Raw genomic sequence first — 17,512 nt, 5'->3', positions numbered from 1 at the left:
ACAAAACTGCGCAATGAGGTGCGCAAGTTAGGGCGATAAAATGCATGCAAAATGCAAGTAGTGTGCACAAAACTGCGCAATGAGGTAAGCAAGATAGCGCGATAAAATGCATGCAAAATGCAAGTAGTGTGCACAAAACTGCGCAATGAGGTGCGCAAGATGGCGTGATAAAATGCATGCAAATTTCAACTAGAGTGCACAAAACTGCGCAATGAGGTGCGCAAGATAGCGCGATAAAATGCATGCAAAATGCAAGTAGTGTGCACAAAACTGCGCAATGTGGTGCGCAAGATAGTGCGATAAAATGCTTGCAAAATGCAAATTGTGTGCACAAAACTGCGCAATGAGTTGCGCAAGATGGCGCGATAAGATGCATGCAAAATGCAAGTAGAGTGCACAAAACTGCGCAATGAGGTGCGCAAGATGGCGCGATAAAATGCAAGCAAAATGCAAGTAATGTGCACAAAACTGCGCAATAAGGTGCGAAAGATAGCGCAATAAAATGCGTGCAAAATGCAAGTAGTTTGCACAAAACTGCGCAATAAGGTGCGCAAGATAGCGCGATAAAATTCGTGCAAAATGCAAGTAGTGTGCTCAAAACTTCTCAATGAGGTGCGCAAGATGGCGTGATAAAATGCATGCAAAATGCAAGTAGTGTGCGCAAAACTGCGCAATGAGGTGCGCAAGATGGGGCGATAACATGCATGCAAAATGCAAGTAGAGTGCACAAAACTGCGCAATGAGGTGCGCAAAATCGGGCGATAACATGCATTCAAAATGCAAGTAGTGTGCACAAAACTGCGCAATGAGGTGCGCAAGATAGCGCGATAAAATGCATGCAAAATGCAAATAGTGTGCACAAAACTACGCAATGAGGTGCGCAAGATGGCGCGATAAAATGAATGCAAAATGCAAGTAGAGTGCACAAAACTACGCAATGAGGTGCGCTAGATGGCGCGATAAAATGCATGCAAAATGCAAGTAGTGTGCACAAAATTGCGCAATGAGGTGCGCAAGATAGCGCGATAAGATGCATGCAAAATGCAAATAGTGTGCACCAAACTACGCAATGAGGTGCGCAAGATGGCGCGATAAAATGCATGCAAAATGCAAGTAGAGTGCACAAAACTGCGCAATGAGGTGCGCTAGATGGCGCGATAAAATGCAAGCAAAATGCAAGTAGTGTGCACAAAACTGCGCAATGAGGTGCGCAAGATAGCGCGATAAAATGCCTGCAAAATGCAAGTAGTGTGCACAAAACTGCGCAATGAGGTGCGCAAGATAGCGCGATAAAATGCATGCAAAATGCAAGTAGTGTGCACAAAACTGCGCAATGAGGTGCGCAAGATGGCGCGATAAAATGCATGCAAAATTCAACTAGAGTGCACAAAACTGCGCAATGAGGTGCGCAAGATAGCGCGATAAAATGCATGCAAAATGCAATTAGTGTGCAGAAAACTGCGCAATGAGGTGCGTAAGATGGCCCGATAAAAGGCACGCAAAATGCAAGTAGTGTGCACAAAACTGCGCAATGAGGTGCGCAAGATAGCGCGATAAAATTCGTGCAAAATGCAAGTAGTGTGCACAAAACTGCGCAATGAGGTGCGCAAGATTGCGCAATAAAATGCGTGCAAAATGCAAGTAGAGTGCACAAAACTGCGCAATGAGGTGCGCTAGATGGCGCGATAAAATGCATGCAAAATGCAAGTAGAGTGCACAAAACTGCGCAATGAGGTGCGCTAGATGGCGCGATAAAATGCATGCAAAATGCAAGTAGTGTGCACAAAACTGCGCAATGAGGTGCGCAAGATAGCGCGATAAAATGCCTGCAAAATGCAAGTAGTGTGCACAAAACTGCGCAATGAGGTGCACAAGATAGCGCGATAAAATGCATGCAAAATGCAAGTAGTGTGCACAAAACTGCGCAATGAGGTGCGCAAGATGGCGCGATAAAATGCATGCAAAATTCAACTACAGTGCACAAAACTGCGCAATGAGGTGCGCAAGATAGCGCGATAAAATGCATGCAAAATGCAAGTAGTGTGCACAAAACTGCGCAATGAGGGGCGCAAGATAGCGCGATAAAATGCCTGCAAAATGCAAGTAGTGTGCACAGAACTGCGCAATGAGGTGCACAAGATAGCGCGATAAAATGCATGCAAAATGCAAGTAGTGTGCACAAAACTGCGCAATGAGGTGCGCAAGATGGCGCGATAAAATGCATGCAAAATTCAACTAGAGTGCACAAAACTGCGCAATGAGGTGCGCAAGATAGCGCGAAAAAATGCATGCAAAATGCAAGTAGTGTGCACAAAACTGCGCAATGAGGTGCGTAAGATGGCGCGATAAAATGCACGCAAAATGCAAGTAGTGTGCACAAAACTGCGCAATGAGGTGCGCAAGATAGCGCGATAAAATTCGTGCAAAATGCAAGTAGTGTGCACAAAACTGCGCAAAGAGGTGCGCAAGATTGCGCAATAAAATGCGTGCAAAATGCAAGTAGTGTGCACAAAACTGCGCAATGAGGAGCGCAAGATAGCGCGATAAAATGCATGCAAAATGCAACTAGTTTGCACAAAACTGCGCAATAAGGTGCGCAAGATAGCGCGATAAAATTCATGCAAAATGCAAGTAGTGTGCTCAAAACTTCTCAATGAGGTGCGCAAGATGGCGCGATAAAATGCATGCAAAATGCAAGTAGTGTGCACAAAACTGCGCAATGAGGTGCGCAAGATGGCGCGATAACATGCATGCAAAATGCAAGTAGAGTGCACAAAACTGCGCAATGAGGTGCGCAAGATAGGGCGATAAAATGCATGCAAATTTCAACTAGAGTGCACAAAACTGCGCAATGAGGTGCGCAAGATAGCGCGATAAAATGCATGCAAAATGCAAGTAGTGTGCACAAAACTGCGCAATGAGGTGCGTAAGATGGCGCGATAAAATGCATGCAAAATGCAAGTAGTGTGCACAAAACTGCGCAATGAGGTGCGCAAGATTGCGCAATAAAATGCGTGCAAAATGCAAGTAGTGTGCACAAAATTGCGCATTGAGGAGCGCAAGATAGCACGATAAAATGCATGCAAAATGCAACTAGTGTGCACAGAACAGCGCAATGAGGTGCGCAAGATGGCGCGGTAAAATGCATGCAAAATGCAAGTAGTGTGCACAAAACTGCGCAATGAGGTGCGAAAAATAGCGCGATAAAATGCGTGCAAAATGCAAGCAGTTTGCACAAAATTGCGCAATAAGGTGCGCAAGATAGCGCGATAAAATGCGTGCAAAATGCAAGTAGTGTGCACAAAACTTCGCAATGAGGTGCGCAAGATGGCGCGCTAAAATGCCTCTAAAATGCAAGTAGTGTGCACAAAACTGCGCAATGAGGTGCGCAAGAAGGCGCGATAACATGCATGCAAAATGCAAGTAGAGGGCACAAAACTGCGCAACGAGGTGCGCAAGATAGCGCGATAAAATGCATGCAAAATGCAAGTAGTGTGCACAAAACTTCGCAACGAGGTGCGCAAGATGGCGCGATAAAATGCATGCAAAATGCAAGTAGTGTGCCCACAACTGCGCAATGGGGTGCGCAAGATAGCGCGATAAAATGCATGCAAAATGCAAGTAGAGTGCACAAAACTGCGCAATGAGGTGCGCAAGATGGCGCGATAAAATGCATGCAGAATGCAAGTAGTGTGCACAAAGCTGCGCAATGAGGTGCGCAGGGTGGCGCGATAAAATGCATGCAAAATGCTAGTAGTGTGCACAGAACTGCGCACTGAGGTGCGCAAGATGGCGCGATAAAATGCATGCAAAAAGCAAGTAGTGTGCACAAAACTGCACAATGAGGTGCGCAAGATGGCGCGATAAAATGCATGCAAAATGCAACTTCTGTGCACAGAACAGCGCAATGAGGTGCGCAAGATGGCGCGATAAAATGCATGCAAAATGCAAGTAGTGTGCACAAAACTGCGCAATGAGATGCGAAAGATAGCGCGATAAAATGTGGGCAAAATGCAAGTAGTGTGCACCAAACTGCGCAATGAGGTGCGCAAGATTGCGCAATAAAATGCGTGCAAAATGCAAGTAGTGTGCACAAAACTGCGCATTGAGGAGCGCAAGATAGCACGATAAAATTCATGCAAAATGCAACTAGTGTGCGCAGAACAGCGCAATGAGGTGCGCAAGATGGCGCGGTAAAATGCATGCAAAATGCAAGTAGTGTGCACAAAACTGCGCAATGAGGTGCGAAAAATAGCGCGATAAAATGCGTGCAAAATGCAAGTAGTTTGCACAAAACTGCGCAATAAGGTGCGCAAGATAGCGCGATAAAATGCGTGCAAAATGCAAGTAGTGTGCACAAAACTTCGCAATGAGGTGCGCAAGATGGCGCGCTAAAATGCCTGCAAAATGCAAGTAGTGTGCACAAAACTGCGCAATGAGGTGCGCAAGAAGGCGCGATAACATGCATGCAAAATGCAAGTAGAGGGCACAAAACTGCGCAACGAGGTGCGCAGGATAGCGCGATAAAATGCATGCAAAATGCAAGTAGTGTGCACAAAACTGCGCAACGAGGTGCGCAAGATGGCGCGATAAAATGCATGCAAAATGCAAGTAGTGTGCCCACAACTGCGCAATGGGGTGCGCAAGATAGCGCGATAAAATGCATGCAAAATGCAAGTAGAGTGCACAAAACTGCGCAATGAGGTGCGCAAGATGGCGCGATCAAATGCATGCAGAATGCAAGTAGTGTGCACAAAGCTGCGCAATGAGGTGCGCAGGGTGGCGCGATAAAATGCATGCAAAATGCTAGTAGTGTGCACAGAACTGCGCACTGAGGTGCGCAAGATGGCGCGATAAAATGCATGCAAAAAGCAAGTAGTGTGCACACAACTACACAATGAGGTGCGCAAGATGGCGCGATAAAATGCATGCAAAATGCAACTTGTGTGCACAGAACAGCGCAATGAGGTGCAGAAGATGGCGCAATAAAATGCAAGCAAAATGCAAGTAGTGTGCACAAAACTGCGCAATGAGATGCGAAAGATAGCGCGATAAAATGTGTGCAAAATGCAAGTAGTTTGCACAAAACTGCGCAATAAGATGCGCAAGATAGCGCGATAAAATGCGTGCAAAATGCAAGTAGTGTGCACAGAACTTCGCAATGAGGTGCAGAAGATAGCGCGATAAAATTCGTGCAAAATGCAAGTACTGTGAACAAAACTGCGCAATGACGTGCGCAAGATAGCGCGATAAAATGCATGCAAAATGCAAGTGGTGTGCACAAAACTGCGCAATGAGGTGCGCAAGATAGCGCGATAAAATGCATGCAAAATGCAAATAGTGTGCACAAAACTGCGCAATGAGGTGCGCAAGATGGCGCGATAAGATGCATGCAAAATGCAAGTAGAGTGCACAAAACTGCGCAATGAGGTGCGCAAGATGGCGCGATAAAATGCAAGCAAAATGCAAGTAGTGTGCACAAAACTGCGCAATGAGGTGCTAAAGATAGCGCGATAAAATGCGTGCAAAATGCAAGTAGTTTGCACAAAACTGCGCAATAAGGTGCGCAAGATAGCGCGATAAAATTCGTGCAAAATGCAAGTAGTGTGCTCAAAACTTCTCAATGAGGGGCGCAAGACGGCACGATAAAATGCATGCAAAATGCAAGTAGTGTGCACAAAACTGCGCAATGAGGTGCGCAAGATGGGGCGATAACATGCATGCAAAATGCAAGTAGAGTGCACAAAACTGCGCAATGAGGTGCGCAAGATCGGGCGATAACATGCATGCAAAATGCAAGTAGTGTGCACAAAACTGCGCAATGAGGTGCGCAAGATAGCGCGATAAAATGCATGCAAAATGCAAATAGTGTGCACAAAACTACGCAATGAGGTGCGCAAGATGGCGCGATAAAATGAATGCAAAATGCAAGTAGAGTGCACAAAACTGCGCAATGAGGTGCGCAAGATAGCGCGATAAGATGCATGCAAAATGCAAATAGTGTGCACAAAACTACGCAATGAGGTGCGCAAGATGGCGCGATAAAATGCATGCAAAATGCAAGTAGAGTGCACAAAACTGCGCAATGAGGTGCGCTAGATGGCGCGATAAAATGCAAGCAAAATGCAAGTAGTGTGCACAAAACTGCGCAATGAGGTGCGCAAGACAGCGCGATAAAATGCCTGCAAAATGCAAGTAGTGTGCACAAAACTGCGCAATGAGGTGCGCAAGATAGCGCGATAAAATGCATGCAAAATGCAAGTAGTGTGCACAAAACTGCGCAATGAGGTGCGCAAGATGGCGCGATAAAATTCATGCAAAATTCAACTAGAGTGCACAAAACTGCGCAATGAGGTGCGCAAGATAGCGCGATAAAATGCATGCAAAATGCAAGTAGTGTGCAGAAAACTGCGCAATGAGGTGCGTAAGATGGCGCGATAAAATGCACGCAAAATGCAAGTAGTGTGCACAAAACTGCGCAATGAGGTGCGCAAGATAGCGCGAAAAAATTCGTGCAAAATGCAAGTAGTGTGCATAAAACTGCGCAATGAGGTGCGCAAGATTGCGCAATAAAATGCGTGCAAAATGCAAGTAGTGTCCACAAAACTGCGCAATGAGGAGCGCAAGATAGCGCGATAAAATGCATGCAAAATGCAACTAGTTTGCACAAAACTGCGCAATAAGGTGCGCAAGATAGCGCGATAAAATTCGTGCAAAATGCAAGTAGTGTGCTCAAAACTTCTCAATGAGGTGCGCAAGATGGCGCGATAAAATGCATGCAAAATGCAAGTAGTGTGCACAAAACTGCGCAATGAGGTGCGCAAGATGGCGCGATAACATGCATGCAAAATGCAAGTAGAGTGCACAAAACTGCGCAATGAGGTGCGCAAGATAGGGCGATAAAATGCATGCAAAACGCAAGTAGAGTGCACAAAACTGCGCAATGAGGTGCGCAAGATAGCGCGATAAAATGCATGCAAAATGCAAGTAGAGTGCACAAAACTGCGCAATGAGGTGCGCAAGATAGCGCGATAAAATGCATGCAAAATGCAAGTAGTGTGCACAAAACTGCGCAATGAGGTGCGCAAGATAGCGCGATAAAATGCATGCAAAATGCAAGTAGTGTGCACAAAACTGCGCAATGAGGTGCGCAAGATGGCGCGATAAAATGCATGCAAATTTCAACTGGAGTGCACAAAACTGCGCAATGAGGTGCGCAAGATAGCGCGATAAAATGCATGCAAAATGCAAGTAGTGTGCACAAAACTGCGCAATGAGGTGCGTAAGATGGCACGATAAAATGCATGCAAAATGCAAGTAGTGTGCACAAAACTGCGCAATGAGGTGCGCAAGATTGCGCAATAAAATGCGTGCAAAATGCAAGTAGTGTGCACAAAACTGCGCATTGAGGAGCGCAAGATAGCACGATAAAATGCATGCAAAATGCAACTAGTGTGCACAGAACAGCGCAATGAGGTGCGCAAGATGGCGCGGTAAAATGCATGCAAAATGCAAGTAGTGTGCACAAAACTGCGCAATGAGGTGCGAAAAATAGCGCGATAAAATGCGTGCAAAATGCAAGTAGTTTGCACAAACTGCGGAATAAGGTGCGCAAGATAGCGCGATAAAATGCTTGCAAAATGCAAGTAGTGTGCACAAAACTTCGCAATGAGGTGCGCAAGATGGCGCGCTAAAATGCCTGCAAAATGCAAGTAGTGTGCACAAAACTGCGCAATGAGGTGCGCAAGAAGGCGCGATAACATGCATGCAAAATGCAAGTAAAGGGCACAAAACTGCGCAACGAGGTGCGCAAGATAGCGCGATAAAATGCATGCAAAATGCAAGTAGTGTGCACAAAACTGCGCAACGAGGTGCGCAAGATGGCGCGATAAAATGCATGCAAAATGCAAGTAGTGTGCCCACAACTGCGCAATGGGGTGCACAAGATAGCGCGATAAAATGGATGCAAAATGCAAGTAGAGTGCACAAAACTGCGCAATGAGGTGCGCAAGATGGCGCGATAAAATGCATGCAGAATGCAAGTAGTGTGCATAAAGCTGCGCAATGAGGTGCGCAGGGTGGCGCGATAAAATGCATGCAAAATGCTAGTAGTGTGCACAGAACTGCGCACTGAGGTGCGCAAGATGGCGCGATAAAATGCATGCAAAAAGCAAGTAGTGTGCACAAAACCGCACAATGAGGTGCGCAAGATGGCGCGATAAAATGCATGCAAAATGCAACTTGTGTGCACAGAACAGCGCAATGAGGTGCGCTAGATGGCGCGATAAAATGCATGCAAAATGCAAGCAGTGTGCACAAAACTGCGCAATGAGATGCGAAAGATAGCGCGATAAAATGTGTGCAAAATGCAAGTAGTTTGCACAAAACTGTGCAATAAGATGCGCAAGATAGCGCGATAAAATGCGTGCAAAATGCAAGTAGTGTGTACTGAACCTCGCAATGAGGTGCAGAAGATAGCGCGATAAAATTCGTGCAAAATGCAAGTACTGTGCACAAAACTGCGCAATGACGTGCGCAAGATAGCGCGATAAAATGCATGCAAAATGCAAGTGGTGTGCACAAAACTACGCAATGAGGTGCGCAAGATAGCGCGATAAAATGCATGCAAAATGCAAATAGTGTGCACAAAACTGCGCAATGAGGTGCGCAAGATGGCGCGATAAGATGCATGCAAAATGCAAGTAGAGTGCACAAAACTGCGCAATGAGGTGCGCAAGATGGCGCGATAAAATGCAAGCAAAATGCAAGTAGTGTGCACAAAACTGCGCAATGAGGTGCGAAAGATAGCGCGATAAAATGCGTGCAAAATGCAAGTAGTTTGCCCAAAACTGCGCAATAAGGTGCGCAAGATAGCGCGATAAAATTCGTGCAAAATGCAAGTAGTGTGCTCAAAACTTCTCAATGAGGTGCGCAAGATGGCGCGATAAAATGCATGCAAAATGCAAGTAGTGTGCACAAAACTGCGCAATGAGGTGCGCAAGATGGCGCGATAACATGCATGCAAAATGCAAGTAGAGTGCACAAAACTGCGCAATGAGGTGCGCAAGATAGGGCGATAAAATGCATGCAAAATGCAAGTAGTGTGCACAAAACTGCGCAATGAGGTGCGCAAGATGGCGCGATAAAATGCATGCAAAATGCAAGTAGTATGCACAAAACTGCGCAATGAGGTGCGCAAGATGGCGCGATAAAATGCATGCAAAATTCAACTAGAGTGCACAAAACTACGCAATGAGGTGCGCAAGATAGCGCGATAAAATGCATGCAAAATGCAAGTAGTGTGCACAAAACTGCGCAATGAGGTGCGTATGATGGCGCGATAAAATGCATGCCAAATGCAAGTAGTGTGCTCAAAACTGCGCAATGAGGTCCGCAAGATTGTGCAATAAAATGCGTGCAAAATGCAAGTACTGTGCCCAAAACTGCGCAATGAGGAGCGCAAGATAGCGCGATAAAATGCATGCAAAATGCAACTAGTGTGCACAGAACAGCGCAATGAGGTGCGCAAGATGGCGCGATAAAATGCATGCAAAATGCAAGTAGTGTGCACAAAACTGCGCAATGAGGTGCGAAAGATAGCGCGATAAAATGCGTGCAAAATGGAAGTAGTTTGCACAAAACTGCGCAATAAGGTGCGCAAGATAGGGCGATAAAATGCGTACAAAATGCAAGTAGTGTGCACAAAACTTCGCAATGAGGTGCGCAAGATGGCGCGCTAAAATGCCTGCCAAATGCAAGTAGTGTGCACAAAACTGCGCAATGAGGTGCGCAAGGTGGCGCGATAAAATGCATGCAAAATGCAAGTAGTGTGCCCACAACTGCGCAATGGGGTGCACAAGATAGCGCGATAAAATGCATGCAAAATGCAAGTAGAGTGCACAGAACTGCGCAATGAGGTGCGCAAGATGGCGCGATAAAATGCATGCAGAATGCAAGTAGTGTGCACAAAGCTGCGCAATGAGGTACGCAGGGTGGCGCGACAAAATGCATCCAAATGCTAGTAGTGTGCACAGAACTGCGCACTGAGGTGCGCAAGATGGCGCGATAAAATGCATGCAAAAAGCAAGTAGTGTGCACAAAACTGCGCAATGAGGTGCGCAAGATGGCGCGATAAAATGCATGCAAAACCCAAGTAGAGTGCTGAAAACTGCGCAATGAGGTGCGTAAGATGGCGCGATAAAATGCATGCAAAATGCAAGTAGTGTGCGCAACACTGCGCAATGAGGTGCGCAAGATGGCGCGATAAAATGCATGCAAAACCCAAGTAGAGTGCAGAAAACTGCGCAATGAGGTGCGTAAGATGGCGCGATAAAATGCATGCAAAATGCAAGTAGTGTGCGCAACACTGCGCAATGAGGTGCGCAAGATGGCGCGATAAAATGCGTGCAAAATGCAAGTAGTGTGCACAAAACTGCGCAATGAGGTGCGCAAGATCGCGCGATAAAATGCATGCAAAATGCAACTTGTGTGCACAGAACAGCGCAATGAGGTGCGCAAGATGGCGCGATAAAATGCGTGCAAAATGCAAGTAGTGTGCACAAAACTGCGCAATGAGGTGCGCAAGATTGCGGGATAAAATGCATGCAAAATGCAACTAGCGTGCACAGAACAGCGCAATGAGGTGCGCAAGATGGCGCGATAAAATGCATGCAAAACGCAAGTAGTGTGCACAAAACTGCGCAATGAGGTGCGCAAGATAGCGCGATAAAATGCTTGCAAAATGCAAATAGTGTACACAAAACTGCGCAATGAGGTGCGCAAGATGGAGCGATAATATGCATGCAAAATGCAAGTAGAGTGCACAAAACTGCGCAATGAGGTGCGCAAGATGGCGCGATAATATGCATGCAAAATGCAAGTAGAGTGCACAAAATTGCGCAATGAGGTGCGCAAGATGGCGCGATAATATGCATGCAAAATGCAAGTAGAGTGCACAAAACTGCGCGATGAAGTGTGCAAGATGGCGCGATAAAATGCATGCGAAATGCAAGTAGTGTGCAGAAAACTGCGCAATGAGGTGCGCAAGATCGCGCGATAAAATACATGCAAAATGCAAGTGGAGTGCACAAAACTGCGCAATGAGGTGCGCAAGATAGCGCGATAAAATGCATGCAAAATGCAAGTCGTGTGCACAAAACTGCGCAATCAGGTGCGCAAGATAGCGTGATAAAATGCATGCAAAATGCAAGTAGAGTGCACAAAACTGCGCAATGAGGTGCGCAAGACAGCGCGATAAAATGCATGTAAAATGCAAGTAGAGTGCACAAAACTGCGCAATGAGGTGGGCAAGATAGCGGGATAAAATGCATGCAAAATGCAAGTAGTGTGCACAAAACTGCGCAATGAGGTGCGCAAGATAGCGCGATAAAATGCATGCAAAATGCAAGTAGAGTGCACAAAACTGCGCAATGAGGTGCGCAACATAGCGTGATAAAATGCATGCAAAATGCAAGTAGTGTGCACAAAACTGCGCAATGAGGTGCGCAAGATAGCGCGATAAAATGCATGCAAAATGCAAATAGTGTGCACAAAACTACGCAATGAGGTGCGCAAGATGGCGCGATAAAATGTATGCAAAATGCAAGTAGAGTGCACAAAACTGCGCAATGAGGTGCGCTAGATGGCGCGATAAAATGCATGCAAAATGCAAGTACTGTGCACAAAACTGCGCAATGAGGTGCGCAAGATAGCGCGATAAAATGCATGCAAAATGCAACAAGTGTGCACAGAACGTCGCAATGAGGTGCGCAAGATGGCGCGATAAAATGCGTGCAAAATGCAAGTAGTGTGCACAAAACTGCGCAATGAGATGCGAAAGATAGCACTATAAAATGTGGGCAAAATGCAAGTAGTTTGCACAAAACTGCGCAATAAGGTGCGCATGATAGCGCGATAAAATGCGTGCAAAATGCAAGTAGTGTGCACTGAACTTCGCAATGAGGTGCACAAGATAGCGCGATAAAATTCGTGCAAAATGCAAGTACTGTGCACAAAACTGCGCAATGAGGTGCGCAAGATAGCGCGATAAAATGCCTGCAAAATGCAAGTAGTGTGCACAAAACTGCGCAATGAGGTGCGCAAGATAGCGCGATAAAATGCTTGCAAAATGCAAATAGTGTACACAAAACTGCGCAATGAGGTGCGCAAGATGGCGCGAGAAGATGCATGCAAAATGCAAGTAGAGTGCACAAAACTGCGCAATGAGGTGCGCAAGATGGCGCGATAAAATGTAAGCAAAATGCAAGTAGTGTGCACAAAACTGCGCAATGAGGTGCGAAAGATAGCGCGATAAAATGCATGCAAAATGCAAGTAGTTTGCAGAAAACTGCGCAATAAGGTGCGCAAGATAGCGCGATAAAATTCGTGCAAAATGCAAGTAGTGTGCTCAAAACTTGTCAATGAGGGGCGCAAGACGGCACGATAAAATGCATGCAAAATGCAAGTAGTGTGCACAAAACTGCGCAATGAGGTGCGCAAGATGGAGCGATGACATGCATGCAAAATGCAAGTAGAGTGCCCAAAACTGCGCGATGAGGTGCGCAAGATCGGGCGATAAAATGCATGCAAAATGCAAGTAGTGTGCACAAAACTGCGCAATGAGGTGCGCAAGATAGCGCGATAAAATGCATGCAAAATGCAAGTAGTGTGCACAAAACTGCGCAATGAGGTGCGAAAGATAGCGCGATAAAATGCATGCAAAATGCAAGTAGTTTGCAGAAAACTGCGCAATAAGGTGCGCAAGATAGCGCGATAAAATTCGTGCAAAATGCAAGTAGTGTACTCAAAACTTGTCAATGAGGGGCGTCAGACGGCACGATAAAATGCATGCAAAATGCAAGTAGTGTACACAAAACTGCGCAATGAGGTGCGCAAGATGGAGCGATAATATGCATTCAAAATGTAAGTAGAGTGCACAAAACTGCGCAATGAGGTGCGCAAGATGGCGCGATAATATGCATGCAAAATGCAAGTAGAGTGCACAAAATTGCGCAATGAGGTGCGCAAGATGGCGCGATAATATGCATGCAAAATGTAAGTAGAGTGCACAAAACTGCGCAATGAGGTGCGCAAGATGGCGCGATAAAATGCATGCAAAATGCAAGTAGTGTGCAGAAAACTGCGCAGTGAGGTGCGCAAGATCGCGCGATAAAATGCATGCAAAATGCAAGTGGAGTGCACAAAACTGCGCAATGAGGTGCGCAAGATAGCGCGATAAAATGCATGCAAAATGCAAGTCGTGTGCACAAAACTGCGCAATCAGGTGCGCAAGAAAGCGTGATAAAATGCATGCAAAATGCAAGTAGAGTGCACAAAACTGCGCAATGAGGTGCGCAAGACAGCGCGATAAAATGCATGCAAAATGCAAGTAGAGTGCACAAAACTGCGCAATGAGGTGGGCAAGATAGCGCGATAAAATGCATGCAAAATGGAAGTAGTGTGCACAAAACTGCGCAATGAGGTGCGCAAGATAACGCGATAAAATGCATGCAAAATGCAAGTAGAGTGCACAAAACTGCGCAATGAGGTGCGCAAGATAGCGCGATAAAATGCATGCAAAATGCAAGTAGTGTGCACAAAACTGCGCAATGAGGTGCGCAAGATAGCGCGATAAAATGCATGCAAAATGCAAATAGTGTGCACAAAACTACGCAATGAGGTGCGCAAGATGGCGCGATAAAATGCATGCAAAATGCAAGTAGAGTGCACAAAACTGCGCAATGAGGTGCGCTAGATGGCGCGATAAAATGCATGCAAAATGCAAGTACTGTGCACAAAACCGCGCAATGAGGTGCGCAAGATAGCGCGATAAAATGCATGCAAAATGCAACAAGTGTGCACAGAACGGCGCAATGAGGTGCGCAAGATGGCGCGATAAAATGCATGCAAAATGCAAGTAGTGTGCACAAAACTGCGCAATGAGATGCGAAAGATAGCACTATAAAATGTGTGCAAAATGCAAGTAGTTTGCACAAAACTGCGCAATAAGGTGCGCAAGATAGCGCCATAAAATGCGTGCAAAATGCAAGTAGTGTGCACTGAACTTCGCAATGAGGTGCACAAGATAGCGCGATAAAATTCGTGCAAAATGCAAGTACTGTGCACAAAACTGCGCAATGAGGTGCGCAAGATAGCGCGATAAAATGCCTGCAAAAGGCAAGTAGTGTGCACAAAACTGCGCAATGAGGTGCGCAAGATAGCGCGATAAAATGCTTGCAAAATGCAAATAGTGTACACAAAACTGCGCAATGAGGTGCGCAAGATGGCGCGATAAGATGCATGCAAAATGCAAGTAGAGTGCACAAAACTGCGCAATGAGGTGCGCAAGATGGCGCGATAAAATGTAAGCAAAATGCAAGTAGTGTGCACAAAACTGCGCAATGAGGTGCGAAAGATAGCGCGATAAAATGCATGCAAAATGCAAGTAGTTTGCAGAAAACTACGCAATAAGGTGCGCAAGATAGCGCGATAAAATTCGTGCAAAATGCAAGTAGTGTGCTCAAAACTTGTCAATGAGGGGCGCAAGACGGCACGATAAAATGCATGGAAAATGCAAGTAGTGTGCCCAAAACTGCGCAATGAGGTGCGCAAGATGGCGCGATGACATGCATGCAAAATGCAAGTAGAGTGCACAAAACTGCGCAATGAGGTGCGCAAGATAGGGCGATAAAATGCATGCAAAATGCAAGTAGTGTGCACAAAACTGCACAATGAGGTGCGCAAGATAGCGCGATAAAATGCATGCAAAATGCAAGTAGTGTGCACAAAACTGCGCAATGAGGTGCGCAAGATAGCGCGATAAAATGCATGCAAAATGCAAGTAGTGTGCACAAAACTCTGCAACGAGGTGCGCAAGATGGCGCGATTAAATGCATGCAAAATGCAACTAGAGTGCACAAAACTGCGCAATGAGGTGCGCAAGATAGCGCGATAAAATGCATGCAAAATGCAAGAAGTGTGCACAAAACTGCGCAATGAGGTGCGCAAGATGACGCGATAAAATGCGTGCAAAATGCAAGTAGTGTGCACAAAACTGCGCAATGAGGCGCGCAAGATCGCGCGATAAAATGCATGCAAAATGCAACTTGTGTGCACAGATCAGCGCAATGAGGTGCGCAAGATGGCGCGATAAAATGCGTGCAAAATGCAAGTAGTGTGCACAAAACTGCGCAATGAGGTGCGCAAGATTGCGCGATAAAATGCATGCAAAATGCAACTAGTGTGCACAGAACAGCGCAATGAGGTGCGCAAGATGGCGCGATAAAATGCATGCAAAATGCAAGTACTGTGCACAAAACTGCGCAATGAGGTGCGCAAGATAGCGCGATAAAATCCATGCAAAATGCAAATAGTGTGCACAAAACTACGTAATGAGGTGCGCAAGATGGCGCGATAAAATGCATGCAAAATGCATGTAGCGTGCACAAAACTGCGCAATGAGGTGCGCTAGATGGCGCGATAAAATGCATGCAAAATGCAAGTAGTGTGCACAAAACTGCGCAATGAGGTGCGCAAGATAGCGCGATAAAATGCATGCAAAATGCAACAAGTGTGCACAGAACGGCGCAATGAGGTGCGCAAGATGGCGTGATAAAATGCATGCAAAATGCAAGTAGTGTGCACAAAACTGCGCAATGAGATGCGAAAGATAGCGCGATAAAATGTGTGCAAAATGCAAGTAGTTTGCACAAAACTGCGCAATAAGGGGCGCAAGATAGCGCGATAAAATGCGTGCAAAATGCAAGTAGTGTGCACTGAACTTCGCAATGAGGTGCACAAGATAGCGCGATAAAATTCGTGCAAAATGCAAGTACTGTGCACAAAACTGCGCAATGACGTGCGCAAGATAGCGCGATAAAATGCATGCAAAATGCAAGTACTGTGCACAAAACTGCGCAATGAGGTGCGCAAGAAAGAGCGATAAAATGCTTGCAAAATGCAAATAGTGTGCACAAAACTGCGCAATGAGGTGCGCAAGATGGCGCGATGAGATGCATGCAAAATGCAAGTAGAGTGCACAAAACTGCGCAATGAGGTGCGCAAGATGGCGCGATAAAATGCAAGCAAAATGCAAGTAGTGTGCACAAAACTGCGCAATGAGGTGCGAAAGATAGCGCGATAAAATGCGTGCAAAATGCAAGTAGTTTGCACAAAACTGTGCAATAAGGTGCGCAAGATAGCGCGATAAAATTCGTGCAAAATGCAAGTAGTGTGCTCAAAACTTCTCAATGAGGTGCGCAAGATGGCGCGATAAAATGCATGCAAAATGCAAGTAGTGTGCACAAAACTGCGCAATGAGGTGCGCAAGATGGCGCGATAACATGCATGCAAAATGCAAGTAGAGTGCACAAAACTGCGCAATGAGGTGCGCAAGATAGGGCGATAAAATGCATGCAAAACGCAAGTAGTGTGCACAAAACTGCGCAATGAGGTGCGCAAGATAGCGCGATAAAATGCATGCAAAATGAAAGTAGAGTGTACAAAACTGCGCAATGAGGTGCGCAAGATAGCGCGATAAAATGCATGCAAAATGCAAGTAGTGTGCACAAAACTGCGCAATGAGGTGCACAAGATAGCGCGATAAAATGCATGCAAAATGCAAGTAGTGTGCACAAAACTGCGCAATGAGGTGCGCAAGATGGCGCGATAAAATGCATGCAAATTTCAACTAGAGTGCACAAAACTGCGCAATGAGGTGCGCAAGATAGCGCGATAAAATGCATGCAAAATGCAAGTAGTGTGCACAAAACTGCGCAATGAGGTGCGTAAGATGGCGCGATAAAATGCATGCAAAATGCAAGTAGTGTGCACAAAACTGCGCAATGAGGTGCGCAAGATTGCGCAATAAAATGCGTGCAAAATGCAAGTAGTGTGCACAAAATTGCGCATTGAGTAGCGCAAGATAGCACGATAAAATGCATGCAAAATGCAACTAGTGTGCACAGAACAGCGCAATGAGGTGCGCAAGATGGCGCGGTAAAATGCATGCAAAATGCAAGTAGTGTGCACAAAACTGCGCAATGAGGTGCGAAAAATAGCGCGATAAAATGCGTGCAAAATGCAAGCAGTTTGCACAAAATTGCGCAATAAGGTGCGCAAGATAGCGCGATAAAATGCGTGCAAAATGCAAGTAGTGTGCACAAAACTTCGCAATGAGGTGCGCAAGATGGCGCGCTAAAATGCCTGCAAAATGCAAGTAGTGTGCACAAAACTGCGCAATGAGGTGCGCAAGAAGGCGCGATAACATGCATGCAAAATGCAAGTAGAGGGCACAAAACTGCGCAACGAGGTGCGCAAGATAGCGCGATAAAATGCATGCAAAATGCAAGTAGTGTGCACAAAACTGCGCAACGAGGTGCGCAAGATGGCGCGATAAAATGCATGCAAAATGCAAGTAGTGTGCCCACAACTGCGCAATGGGGTGCGCAAGATAGCGCGATAAAATGCATGCAAAATGCAAGTAGAGTGCACAAAACTGCGCAATGAGGTGCGC

Source organism: Camellia sinensis, unplaced genomic scaffold, assembly GCF_055761805.1.
Source record: "Camellia sinensis isolate YWXY unplaced genomic scaffold, ASM5576180v1 Unanchor4, whole genome shotgun sequence".
NCBI classification, from domain to species: Eukaryota; Viridiplantae; Streptophyta; class Magnoliopsida; order Ericales; family Theaceae; genus Camellia; species Camellia sinensis.
Note: the sequence above shows the minus strand (reverse complement) of the source record.